This window comes from Phragmites australis, chromosome 7, assembly GCF_958298935.1.
Source record: "Phragmites australis chromosome 7, lpPhrAust1.1, whole genome shotgun sequence".
Lineage (NCBI taxonomy): Eukaryota > Viridiplantae > Streptophyta > Magnoliopsida > Poales > Poaceae > Phragmites > Phragmites australis.
This window is the reverse complement of record NC_084927.1, coordinates 10449492-10464206: the sequence shown is the minus strand read 5'-3', so window position 1 is coordinate 10464206 and position 14715 is coordinate 10449492. Positions and strand designations below refer to the sequence as shown.

The following is a 14715-nucleotide window of genomic DNA, read 5'->3' as shown; positions in this document are numbered from 1 at the left end:
AATAGGCTTTGAGATGTATACTGTACTTCAGTTGAGCTATGCGATACAAATACAGTTTCAAAATTGTCATGTTGCTTTTATAGTGCACTAATTGGTGATAACTCGTGTTAATCAGAGAACTTGTGGATGGTTAAGTGTTGTAATTTATTCAACATTGTATAAGATGTACTTAAGAATTTCATCACGCATGTCGGATAAGAGAGTTGTTACAAATTAGTTTGTCATATGTGTGCACCACTTGATAAATGAATGAATCGTTCCTTGATGTGAGGTTGCAAACCATGGCATGACGACACTGCTTGTGCCCCTTCCCCTAGCACTGCCCCGACCCCAGCCTCTCCCTCTCAATCTGCAGCAGTTGCCCGAGCCAGCGTTCTCGTTGACGAGCTTGCTAGTGTCGACGGCCCTCCATCATAGCAGTTTGCATGGCTTGAGCTATTGGGATTCACAAAGTAGTTCAATAGCTGAGCAACGTGTAACAAGTTGTATTTAATTAATTGGAGGGTCGGATAACACAAGAATTCATCAGTCGCAGCTTGTTTATCAGTACTTGAATTGCCCCTGCACCTTATTCCTTATCTTCTTCAGCAGAAGTCTTTGCATACCGTAGCTTATCCTCTTGTCCATTCCAGCAGCTAACTCATCCTGACAATCTGAGCCATATCACTGTGCCTAACTGTTGCTGTGTATATGTGTGTTCTGTAATTATGCAATAGTATAGGGACTAAAGTGTAAAATGTAGTGAGACAAAAGAAATACCAGAGGGTGAGGAAATGAAATGAGAATCACAAGAGTTCTACAAGCTTCGCCTTTCATGTAGGGAGCAACTTTCTTGCCGAAGTACACAAGGTCATCATCACAAAACCTCAAATGTCTTACTATTTAAATGTTGTTGAAGCAGCCTATCAAGTCCCTGTTCATCCCTGCCTAACATCTCACCTTCCAGGCCCAGGATCATGACAAATCACCTTCATAGTCCTGTCGTCATCTCAAATACAACCGATATAGATCGAAGTTGCCTTCAAACATAGGAAACTATCTACACGATTTCGTTAGCAACAACAATTTTATCAGTTATCACTTGGTGTTCTTCCACCTGAACCTCACTCGCGTATTAATCTATGGTGCGTAGCAGCAACGATAACATTACATTACCCTAAAAAAAACTAGCCGCATGAATTAATTTTCGATTCTTAATCTGAAGATAAGAAAATGATGACACAAAGCCACAAAGGTCTCACATATTTTTGTTCCAGAGCCACCGTGTCACGCATGGAGCTCCTGCGGGACAGCATCCCCATGGTGTCCCTGGCTGTCTCGGCTGCCGCGCTCTACGCGCGAGCCGCGTGCTCGCGCCTCCGCCCAGGTCTCCCCCGCCTTGCCGCTCTGCTACCGGTGGTCGTGTTCTTCGCCGCGGTCCCAATGGCCTTCTCCTCCTCCATTCTCCGATCCATCGCCGGCTTCTTCCTGGGTTGGCTTGGTACGTTCAAGGTTGCCCTCCTCGCCGCGGGCCGCGGGCCGCTCGATCCCGCCCTCCCCGTGGGCCCGTTCCTCTTCACCGCAGCGTTCCCCGTCAAGCTCAGACGCCGCGGCGGCCGTCCCGGGGACGCAGGTGCCTCCAAAACCAAGATCGTTTCTTGGGCGGTCGAGGTCGCCATTCTAGCCGTCGTCCTCCATCTCTACCAGTTCAAGAACAGGCTCAATCTTTACGTGCGCTACTTTATGTACGGCGTTCACATTTATTGCTTCTTATCCATCCTCCTCCCCTGCACCGCGGCCGCCGGCCGCGCACTCGGCATGGAGATGGAGCGGCAGTTCGACAGTCCAATCCTGGCGATGTCGCTGCGCAACTTTTGGGGTCGGCGGTGGAACCTTATGGTTTCATCCATCCTCCGTTCGTCGGTCTACGACCCTGTGTGCGCGCGCGCCGGGAAGGGAGCCGGCGCCCTAGCTACTTTCCTCGTGTCCGGGGTGATGCATGAGGTCATGGTGTACTACCTCCTCCTGCGGTCGCCCACCGGAGAGATGGTCGCATTCTTCCTGCTCCATGGCGCGTGCTGCCTGGCTGAGGACTGGTGCACCCAGCAGTGGGCGGCAAGGGGGTGGCCGCCGCCGCCACGACAAGTGACTTGGCCGCTTTTGGTGTTGTTCATGGCGGGCATGCACACTGTTCTGGCTGTTCTTCCCTCCGATTTGCCGGGAGGGTGGAGAGGAGATGCTGCTGGAGGAGTGGGCAGCGGTGCCGGCGTACTTCTTGGGCGTCGGTCAAAAACTGCTCCGGTATGTTTCGGGCATGAACAGTTGATTTTGGCTAGGTGCTTGAGTAACCAGAGTGTTAAGCATCTGTATAAAATTATATTTTTTTAATGTAAATAAATACTGCAGTGTTTAAATATGGTTAAATATTTTGATAGCATTACTATAAGCGGTGGTGCTTAAGTAAGCACCTGTGCTATCGTAGGTGAGAAAAAAACCAATTTTATCCTATAAACAAAAACCTTCTTTAAGCATTATATTGTACATGCTCTTATTAAGATGATATATATATATATCTATATATATATATATATATATATATCTATGCAGTTAGAAAATCATTATTAACTGTGAGAAGACGATGCCATTGGTACTTTACGGTATGAATGATGTAAAATATATTAATATACACCATTCAATAAATATCTTATTTACATGAATTTTAGTGCACGCTTACTGGTAAGTATCTAGCTTGTAACAGCTTAAAATTTAAGTTACAATAAATATATGTTAAATATCTTGGTTATGATTTTCTGGAATATTCAGTTTTTTTGCGGCATTTTTTTTTTGTAAATTCAAAAATTGCATTTCAGAATGTTTAGAATCTTCGCATAATGCTTTCATGAAAATAGTAAATGATGAAATTATGAACATTCTAATGTAGGATCCTGAAACCATGTAGTATTTGTGGTGTCCATATTTTCAACAATGTTTCCTGAATTGTTATAAATCGAAAATGAAAACAGAAAACTGAAACATAGGAGTAGTAAAGGGCAGCATCATCCAACCACCAGCTCTTGTATCCTGAGTTGTGCTGTCAATTTTGAGCTTGAGATTAAAAAAGATATAGTAAGGGTTTTGGTAGATAATTAGGGAATTTAGGGTAAATAGCAGTTTAGCACACTAATTAGGTAGGGGAACAGATCAATTTGGGGGAGGAGGAACTGCACGATTCAATTCAACGATAGCTACTGCTACGGTTCTCTCCATTTAAACCACAGTACCTCTCGTACACTGGCCCCTTGGGCCCACCTAATAGCCAGCTGGCTCCAACTCACGTGCTGCACGCACACTTGCGACACAATACACCTTTCAGATTTTCCGCATTTGTTGAGTGATGACGCCTCAGCTTCTGAGGACGTAGCTTGTCCCCATGCTGCCGCAGTAGGAAACTTCTCACGCAAAGCATAATAATCTTTCCGTGACCAAATGACGATCGAGTATAACTTACGGAGCAACTGATGTATCCTCCAAGGCAAGCATGACAGGAATCGTGTGTGATCAAGAACAGGGTGCATCTCGCAATCTCTAGGCAGCTGCACTTTATAGGCCGCATCGCCAATCTTTCTCATACTTTATAGGGGCCAAAGTACTTAAAGGAAAATTGTAGCAGGAGGAAAGACCTAGAAGTAGATCCGTGACGACTTGACATAGTTGCTCTATCCGAAGCCATCCAAAAATCCATTTCAGCACCAGGAACAAAGTCACTGGCCCAAAAACGCAACCTGCACATGGGAATGAACAGAAGCTTCATCTCCTTCGCCAAAAGGCAGAGCAAAAGTAGAACAAACCTCATTCAACCATCGCCAAAAATGGCACCATTGCTGTTGGTGAAGAGGAGATAAACCCAAGTTGGGGACGCCGTCGTCACCACCGGGAAGAAAACTACCTAGCCTAGATACTAGAAGTATATATGCACACTCGTGAAAGACATGCCTCCTCCCCCAGATGTCGGCGAGGGCGTTGGAGGGAGAGGGAGCTGGCGAATCAACGGAAGAGATGATGTTGCCCTCGGAGTCGCCTCTCATGGTCCTGTAGCAAGCGGAGGTGTTTTAGGCTTTCAGAATACATCCATATTTGTTGTATTGGAAGGAGAAGGAAGCAATCCACACAATTTGGTTTCAAACCATACAACGCCTTGTGGAGAGCATTTTAGAGCTCAACGGTAAGAGATATTGTACCAGGCTACGATATAAATCAAAATTTTCTATATTGTTCAATCAGGAATAATATGAACAAGGGTTCCCGATTGTTGGACGTCCTAGCTGCTCCTCCACGCCTCCAAGCCTTCCTCTATGTGTTTCCTTGTCCTCTCCATGATTCCTAAACAACACATAATCATTAGGTAGTAATCTATTCTCAAAATTATATAAAGAGTTGCTTAGGAACGAGCTCACCTCTAAATTTAATTGTCGTGCGCGAGCTCTTGTGATTGGACCTTGAAAGTTCAATGGAGGATCATTGTATGTATCCGAGGGAGTGATGTCCTCATCATCCTCCCCCTCTTGAATTGGAGTCGTCCTCGACTCAAGCTCATCATCGGCTCCCAAGTAAGGTTTCAAATCTGCAATGTTAAAAGAAGGACTAATCCCGAACTCGGGTGGCAACTCAAGTTTATATGCATTATCATTTATTTTCTCAATTATCTTATAAGGACCAGCAGCTCTTGGCATTAATTTAGACTTACGCAGCTCTGGAAACCTATCTTTTCTTAAATGTAACCACACTAAATCACCCGGTTCAAGTTTGACTTCTTTCCTACCTTCACTACCAGCAATTCTATACTTTTCATTCATCTTTTCGATATTTATTTTAGTTGTTTCATGCAACTTACGAATAAAATCAGCACGTGCACTAGCATCACTATGTGTTCTTTCAGTGGTAGGTAAAGGCAAAAGATCAATAGGAGCGCGAGGGGTAAAACCATACACTACTTGAAAAGGACTTACCTTGGTGGTAGAATGTGTTGCCCGATTATAAGCAAACTCCACGTGGGGCAAACATTCTTCCCACATCTTCAAATTTTTCTTCAAAATAGCTCTCAACATGGTACCCAAAGTGCGGTTCACTACCTTCGTTTGGCCATCAGTTTGTGGGTGACAAGTAGTAGAAAATAATAGTTTTGTACCCAACTTATTCCATAGAGTGCGCCAAAAGTGACTCAAAAATTTAGCGTCGCGATCTAAAAACAATAGTAGAAGGCATACCATGCAAGCGAACAATCTCTTTGAAAAAGAGGTCAGCAATATAAACGGCATCATCACTTTTATGACAAGGTATAAAATGTGCCATCTTAGAAAAACGATCCACAACAACAAAAATGCTATCCCTCCCTCTCTTAGTCCTAGGCAATCCCAAAACAAAGTCCATCGAAATATCTGCCCAAGGAATAGAAGGAACAGGAAGAGGCATATACAAACCATGTGGATTCAAGCGAGACTTAGCCTTTTGACATGTGGTACAGCGTGCCACGAACCGCTCAACATCTCTCCTCATCTTTGGCCAAAAGAAATGTGTGGCCAACATATCCTCCGTCTTCTTAGCACCAAAATGTCCCATCAATCCTCCTCCATGTGCTTCCTGCAACAACAAAAGACGAACGGAACCAACTGGAATGCATAGACGGTTAGCTCTAAACACAAATCCATCATTGATTACAGACTTGTTCCATGTACGTCCCTCTTTACAGTTCAGCAATACATCTTTAAAATCAGGATCAAGCACATATTGTTCTTTTATTGAGTCAAGTCCAAAAATTCTATAATCAAGTTGGGACAACAAAGCATATCGTCTAGACAAAGCATCAGCAATTATATTATCCTTCCCTTTCTTGTGTTTGATAACATAAGGAAAAGATTCAATAAATTCAACCCACTTAGCATGTCTACGATTCAGATTATTTTGAGAACGAAGATACTTAAGCGATTCATGATCTGAATGTATAACAAATTCTTTAGGCCACAAATAATGACGCCACGTCTCTAAAGAACGTACAAGTGCATACAATTCCTTATCATACGTAGAGTAATTAAGAACAGGGCCATGCAATTTTTCGCTAAAGTATGCAACGGGCTTACCTTCTTGCATCAAAACACCTCCAATGCCAACTCCACTAGCATCACATTCTAGCTCAAAGGTCTTACCAAAATTTGGAAGTTGCAGCAATGACGCGTGCGTAAGCTTGTCCTTCAAAGTGTCAAAGGACTCCTCTTGTGCCTTACCCCAATGGAACACCACACCTTTCTTTGTCAACTCGTGTAAGGGGGCAGCAATGGCGCTGAAATCCTTCACGAAACGACGATAAAAACCTGCAAGTCCAAGAAAACTTCTCACCTGTTTGATGTTTTGGGGCACCGGCCAACTCTTTATGGCTTCAATTTTCATCTCATCCACCTCAATTCCCTGTGGAGTAATAACATAGCCAAGAAAAGAGACTCGATCCGTGCAAAAGATGCACTTCTCAAGGTTACCAAATAAACGTGCATCACGTAAAGCATTAAAAACAGCACGTAAGTGATCCATATGTTCATCCAAAGACTTGCTATAAATCAATATGTCATCAAAGTAAACCACCACAAATCGTCCAATAAAAGCTCTTAAAACCTCATTCATTAAACGTATGAAAGTGCTAGGTGCATTAGTTAAACCAAAAGGCATTACTAACCACTCATATAATCCGAATTTAGTTTTGAAAGCTGTTTTCCATTCATCTCCAAGTTTCATTCTAATTTGGTGGTAACCACTACGCAAGTCGATCTTTGTAAAAATTACAGAGCCACACAACTCATCAAGCATATCATCAAGTCTAGGAATAGGATGGCGATATCGAATAGTAATGTTATTGATGGCTCTACAATCAACACACATACGCCAAGTACCATCTTTCTTAGGAACCAAAATCACAGGAACAGCACAAGGACTAAGGCTCTCACGTACATACCCGCGGTCCAAAAGCTCTTGGACTTGCTGCTGAATTTCCTTAGTCTCCTCGGGATTGGTTCGATACGCAGCACGATTTGGCAATGTTGCTCCCGGGATCAAATCGATTTGATGCTCTATCCCTCTCATAGGTGGCAGTCCCGGGGGTATCTCAGCTGGGAAAACATCCTCATACTCCTGCAAAAGGTTAGTGGCAGCAAGAGGTATCGAACTAATAACATCATCAAGCGAATACAAAACTCGTTTGCAAACCAAGGTGTAGCAAATATCATTATTAGAAATTTCAGCAAGGTCACTTTTTAGTGCAAGCATAACACCACCCTTCAATTTTATGCCCTCTACCTTAGAACTAGGTGTAGACTTATCCTTTTTAGGTGGGTAAAGAGAATTAGCAACTTGCTGATTTTCAGATTTAGTATCACGCAAATTAGCAGCTCGTTCTTTATCAGCTTGTACAATTTCAGCAGGGGTCATAGGAACCAAAGTAATTTTCTTTCCTTTATGCATAAAAGTATATGTATTACTTCTACCATGGTGTATAGCATCATTATCAAATTCCCAAGGTCGACCCAATAAAAGTGAGCAAGCTTCCATAGGTACCACATCACAGTCAACATAATCAGCATAGGAACCAATGGAAAAAGAAACTCTGCAAGTTTGTGTTACCTTAGCTTTTCCAGCATCATTAAACCACTGAAGATTATATGGATGGGGGTGTTGGCGTGTGGTCAAGCCAAGCTTCTTGACCAAATCTGAACTCACCAAATTATTACAACTACCTCCATCGATGATGACACGTGCTCGCCGATTTTGGATGACGAAGAAAATCTGGAACAAGTTATGGCGTTGCAGCTTCTCTGGTTGTTGTACCTTTGTGCTGAGCGCCCGCTGCACAATGATGCTCCTATAGGTCGCTGTGTCATCACTGGCCAAGATTTCGTTGCTCTCCTCAACAACTGGTTCTTCTTCTTCTTCAATGTCAGAGGCGCTGATGTACCCATCTTCCGTTGCAATGTATGCCCGCTGACTTGGGCAATCCTTCTGCACATGACCGAATCCATGGCAGCGACGGCATTGAATGCCAGAGGTGCGTCCCGTTGATGCAACAGAGGAAGCACTCTTGGAAGGTCCCTGCAAAACAGAATTTTTACCTGAGCCCGAAGGTCGTGTAGTGACAGGATTTGGTGCCGTAGCTGCTTGTTGCTTGCTTGCTGGTGAGGGAGCCCTGTAAGTGGATGGTTTGGACAGCCCAAATGATGGTCCTGTGCGCGGCGTGTATGTGGTGCTGGCCTTGTACTTGCCCTGCTGCTCACGCCCCTGCAACTCCTTCTCTGCAAGCATAGCAAACTGAAACAACTGGTTGACATTGTTAAATTCTTTATAATCAATAATATCCTGGATTTCACGTCTCAAACCCGAATAAAATCGACAAATAGAATCTTCGTTTCCCTCTACTATGCCACAATGCATCAAGCCCTTTTGAAGCTCACCATAATAATCCTGCACAGATTTATCTCCCTGTTCTAAGCGCATCAATTTCTTACGCAAGTCTCTATGATAAGATGGGGGAACAAATCTATCACGCATAGCAACCTTAAGCTCTTCCCATGTACGAGGTGTGGCACCATCTGCAGCTAAACCAGTCCACCAAATAATAGCAAAATCTTTAAACTCACTAGTGGCTTGTCTAACTCTATGTTGTTCAGGTACTTGATGGGCACTAAATTTTTGCTCTACTGTCATCTCCCAATCAAGATATCCCTCAGCATCATAATGTCCCGAAAAAGAAGGTATAGTAAATTTAACCTTAGCATAAGGATCTTCAGGAGCTCGATTATACATACCTCGATGGTGGTGGTGATGTGGAACGCCACCCATACCTGTGGTGTTAGTGCGAAGACGACGCCGTAATCTGTTTTGCAATGTCGCCGCTGGATCAACATTAACATCGTCATCATACAACTCATCACCGGTGTTGCTTTCATTCACATCTTCGTTGTGCACAGGACGGTTTTCCAAAGCATTTACCCTGTCGGTGAGCTCGGATAACCGTTTGTCCACCCGCTCAATCGCGTTTGCGAGTTTCATCTCAATTATCGCTTCAGTGACAGCCTTGATGACTGTCTCCCTCATCTCCTTCTGAGCATTGTCTACAACAGCTTGTAGCTGCTCTTGGCTGACACACTCCTTGAAATCCTTTGGCGTTTTATCTCCTTCAACTGACATTGTGGAAACAAACACAACAACAAACAGTGAAGGTTATCCCTAATAATCATACTACAAAGGTGGAGTGGTGCCTCTCAATCAAGATCAGCAAAGGTAGACACCTTACCAAGTCCTTACCAGGGTTCTTATCAGCAAAGCAAAGGATACCTAGAAGGCGTGCGAGCGATTGCAGGGATGCAAACCAGTGCTGTCCAGAAGAATCTGTGGGGCTTGGAAGGCACACAAAGAGAACAAATATGTATATGTGGAACACAAATCAGAAACAGATAGTAATGCTGAATTATAGTCCCAAGTACTTGTTCTCGTTGCTGGCCTAAAGTGTTGCAAGTACCAAGTATGTGTGTTAAACAAGGTGGAGAAACAAGTATGATGGATAGCAAGAGCAATAGAAACAAAGAACTAAACAGCACACGCTAACACAGCTCACTTTGCCCTTCTCTATGTGCTCCTCTAGATATTGTTCCTCTTTTGCCCCTCTCTTTTTTCTATTTTTTTGGGCTGTCGTTGTTTTTTTGGGAAAATTCGACTTTTTCTTTTTATTTTTTTGATATTTTTTTTTTCACTTAGGAGCACACAAGAGGGAACCATAGAAAATTTGAGCTTAAACAAGTGAAAGACGTGGCCTGTAGAATTTTCTGAAGTTCAGCCGTAAAATGAGAAAAATATTTGGAAATTGAAAACTCAAACTTCGGAGGCGAATTTGGGAATTCTGATTTCGCCGAACCCGGCAAAGCCGGGGACGAACGGATCCGAAACGCTGTTTCGATGCGAAAAACTCTATGACTTTTCTGAAAACGGAGTTCGTATGCGAAAGTTATGCCCGATTTGAGAAACGACTCCGAATTAGAGGACAAAACGGGAAGAAAGTGGGGAAAATATGCGACGGAGGCTAGGGTTTGATAGAAACGGTGGGGGAAAACACACGAACTGGACTCTAACACGACCTAACCAGCAACAAGACCTTGACCAGGACACAAACTCAACACGACGAACTCTGAAACTGAAATATGCAAAAGCTAAAGGCGCGGAAGGGTTGTAGGACAGGAAAAAAAACGATATGGCAGTGGACTATGGAACGAAGGCGAAAACACTCGAAACTAAGGGTAGATATGAACCTGACGGTATACCTGAAGCTCTGAATACCACTTAATATGAACAAGGGTTCCCGATCTTCCGAAAGGTTCTGGTAACTCTCGATTTGGTGGAAACGAGACACAAGTCGATCCGGCTTCCGAACAACACGATCCGAAACCCCGCAATTGCAGCACCACGTCTCCTCTGGTTATCAACCGGCGTTGCACGGTTGATCTCGCCAAGAAGGCTAAAATCCTTGCCTGCGAATCGAAGAACACAAGCAAGAACAAGGAAGAATGCAACCAAATTGCAGATGAATGATTAATCTCACGAGTTGGGGTCTCACAAACCGACGAAACGGCGAAACTGTTCTTGACAGAATAATCTAAGCAAAACCCAACCCTAATTAGGGTGGCGGCTACTGTATATAAAGGATTAGGGTCGGCCAAGGACCCCTGGACGCGTCCCTAATGGACTCCAACACGATACATGGCCCAACGGACCAAAAACGGTGACGCAGCACCGGGACAGATTCTGGATGCTGACTTGTTTCGACGTTTCCCGTTGACTCAGAAAGAATTTGGACCTCAAACCAACGCCATTGGTTTCCTTATGAAATTATCTTTCCAACCATATGTGAATCGTCGAAAACGGAGTCCGGATGCGTCCTGGGCGTCCGTTTTATTGCTCGCTGGTCCTGGAGGCCGAGGCTGATTCGGACTCGAGTTGGACTGGACCTCCTGCTGTTGTTGGACGTCCTAGCTGCTCCTCCACGCCTCCAAGCCTTCCTCTATGTGTTTCCTTGTCCTCTCCATAATTCCTAAACAACACATAATCATTAGGTAGTAATCTATTCTCAAAATTATATAAAGAGTTGCTTAGGAACGAGCTCACCTCTAAATTTAATTGTCGTGCGCGAGCTCTTGTGATTGGACCTTGAAAGTTCAATGGAGGATCATTGTATGTATCCAAGGGAGTGATGTCCTCATCAAGGAAACTATATGAGTAGAAGATCATAGATCATTACCACTAGACGTATAGAGCAGCGAAACAAGAGTTGGAACAGCTCAATCCAATATCACGCATGTCAATGTGGAGGAAGTAGTCGATCTTATCACGAACCAAATGTCTCCTAACATCCTTTTCACCCATCAGCACCGCAACAACAACATCAACACCTCCACAGTATCCAAACGTTCAAGGATGAAACGTCATGGACCTATGTGCTAGCACCATATGCCTGACTAGGGTTTCAAGGTGGGATGATTGAAACACCCATAGCTCCACACCTTGACTTAAATAGAGCCCACTAATGGGTTGTAATGTTGAAAGCTCATTAGGACTCTAAAACTTCACATATCGATATTCGTGTAGCCCACGTACATGTCCAATGCGAGTAAGTATTCCAACCATTAATTCTTTAATCACATTGGTATGACCATGAACTTCTTAGCCCAACCATATTGAGGGGCACAGGGATACCTCTTTCGTCATCTAAGAGGAGCAAATTCTATATTGATCGCTCATACCCCATAACATCTTTCATAGCATACTTAAAAACTATCTTTATAACTATCTAATTATAGAGTAGTGTTTGGCAGCCTATAAGTATGCTACTACATATTCTATGGATCAATGATGATTTTAGGCCTATAGGTACACTATCCAAGACTACAACTGATGACACATCACATAAAAATTCAGTAATATCTCAAGGCTGGTTAATTCAACATCATAATTCGTAACATATTTCTACATTATTGATTTGATATCTATGATCCCTGAAACATGATCATCAATCAATACATGTGTCGATCCTTTAATCATCACTATGATATAAGATCAAGGATTATTTAAAATAACTATAAAGACCAAGCTTTAGCAGTATTTTTTTCTTTTTGGTATCTATCTATTATGCGCAAACTAGTACGTTCACTTGGTGCTAGGAACGTGTTGGACGAGCCATGATGCCGCTAATAGCCTAGTGTATATAAGAACTATTTTTCATGCTATCAGTAGTCGTGAGCTTGTTCTAGCTGTAACACCCTAAATTTTAGCATATAAAAATATAGTAAAATTCGCTCCAAATTAAAACTTTTTCTAATTATTAAAATTGTATAAAATCAAGGAATATATATTTCAATATGTATATATACTCGTATGTATATATTCAAATATATTATTTTGGGCTAAGTATTCCAGAAAGCACCAAGTTAATTTGTAAATTAATCAGTGCATTGAATTGTTCTACAAGTCCATCTCAATTCAACTTCATTTACAAATTCAATTCAATTCAATTACATCTAATTGAATTATCACACATCCATTTATATACAATTCAAATACAATCAACTGGTTTGTTACACAAATATCTCACCCTCACATCTCACAGTCCTCTCTCTCTGCGCAACACCGGCCAAAATCACACCACCAGCCATCACTCGCACGCCCACACCACAGAGCAGCAGCCCATGCTCCCCTCTCTCTCTCCGCTCTGTCCACCGACCGAAACCCTGCCGCGATCATCGGCCGCGTTCACACCACCTACAGAACACCCACTTGCCCCTCTCCTCTGCTCTCTCTGTGATCATCGGCCAACCCTCTCCCATGCCCTGCTCCCCTCTGTTTGCCACAAAGCCAAATTACCAAAGATCACCAAAATTTTCATGTTTTCCACAAAGCCAAATTACCAAAGTAACCTGTCTTGACCATGAATGCTTACCATGCCACCTTATGACAGTAGGTGTTATTTTACTAAGACACCAGAGGCATGCAAATAGCTTATGTGTCAAGCCTCTTGACACATAACCGATTTAGGTATCATCTTCCCAATTTTCCCAAGGCATGCATTTACAAATTTATTTAGTGAGTTTTCTTGGTTTCCAAGTAGCTTTCATTATAAATAGAAGGGGAGGGCTTAGCTTGGCTAGGCATTCATTTTGTTATGGCATGGCGAAGATAACTCATCTCTTTCTCCTCTCTTCTTTTTCTCTCGTGCTTGCTTAATCATGGCTATGACATTATGGATTGGACATGGTAGAAGCTAAAGTAAGAGGAAGGATTAAAGAGGAGTCATTCATCACCACCCCTTGATCATAAGCATCATCAAGCATCTTTGTTATCCAAACATTCTTGCATCTTCTTTCTTTCCTAGAAAGGTGAGTTCAAGAATGGATGGACTAGTATGCATAAGAATTGCAAGTGCATAAACTAGAATGAATTGGATATGTATGATCGAGTATTGCATGTATCATGTATAGGCTTGATTGACCAACTAGCATATATATATGATCGATTTTCTTAACTAGTATGCGTAACCTTTAAGCTATGCTTTGCCACTAGGATGCATAGGGTATGTTTGAACACAAGTTGCTACTAGTATGTATATAGATGTGTTTTCATGTTTAGGCATGTTAAATCTAGCTGCAATCTGATGTATGTGTGTATGTGTCCATGTAATCCATGTGTCAAGTAGTAGAGCATGTCAAGTTTAATATGTGCAGCATGGTAGATATGGTTTCCTTGATCGGATTGTATAATCATAATTGCAATTTGCATGTGTATCATGATTTGATCTTCAAATCTCTAGTTCTTGGTTGCTAAGGACAAGATCTTGATAGTGTGTTTAAGTGACGCATTTAACCATCAGTTTTTGCTCTCAGTTTAACTAAGGATAAAACATGGTAGCGTGCTTCAGCTCATGTTCTATGTCATTAGTGCATCATATGTACACACATTGCACATCATTGAGCATTAGACTTCAAATCATCCAGCATGCATCATTTCAGGGCTAAGAACATGTGGAAATAGTGGAGGAGACAAAGCTCAGTTACCTAGAGACCAAACCATAATAGAGCCAAGCTCCATGGTTGACAACCACCACGTTGGTAAAGTGATGGATGACAAAAGTCCATCGTTGTCTCATGACAGCGGTGGCAGTATCGAGGTAGGCCAGCCAAGCCATCACCAGTGGAATGGTGATGCCAGGATTTATGGCTGAGCTCCCGACCGAAATAGAAGGAGAGAAGGTGGTCAACGAGGCGAGCATGGGGCACAGAGGAGCTCATTGATGTCCAATGTGGCCACCACATGTCGAGAAGCTGACCGACAGAGGAGGCATTGGTTCCAAGGCCCTAAGACCTTGGGACACCACCAAGTCGAGGAAGGAAGAAGTAGACAATGAGGTAGAGCCTGGGGCCTAGAGGATCCCCGAGGGCTCCTGTAATAACCCAAATATGGGAAAACCCTAGGATGAAATGATGCAAAGGATAAAAATAAATTAAATAAAATTTTCTAATATTAAAAGTTTTCTAAAAATTATATTGATGTGGGTATGTGTCGGTGTATCAGGAACCGGGGGTCCCTGAGTCCCGAGACCAGGCCAGCTGTCCGCCACGTGTCACCACCCCGCGAGGTCCCTCCTGCGAGGTGAGGAAGATC

At 43.0% G+C, this 14715-nt stretch overlaps 1 pseudogene; it reads left to right on the top strand.

Annotated features, from left to right (window-relative positions):
• The first annotated feature begins 942 nt into the window (after nucleotides 1-942).
• LOC133923438 (probable long-chain-alcohol O-fatty-acyltransferase 4) lies at nucleotides 943-2393 on the top strand (annotated as a pseudogene).
• The last annotated feature ends 12322 nt before the right edge of the window (nucleotides 2394-14715 follow it).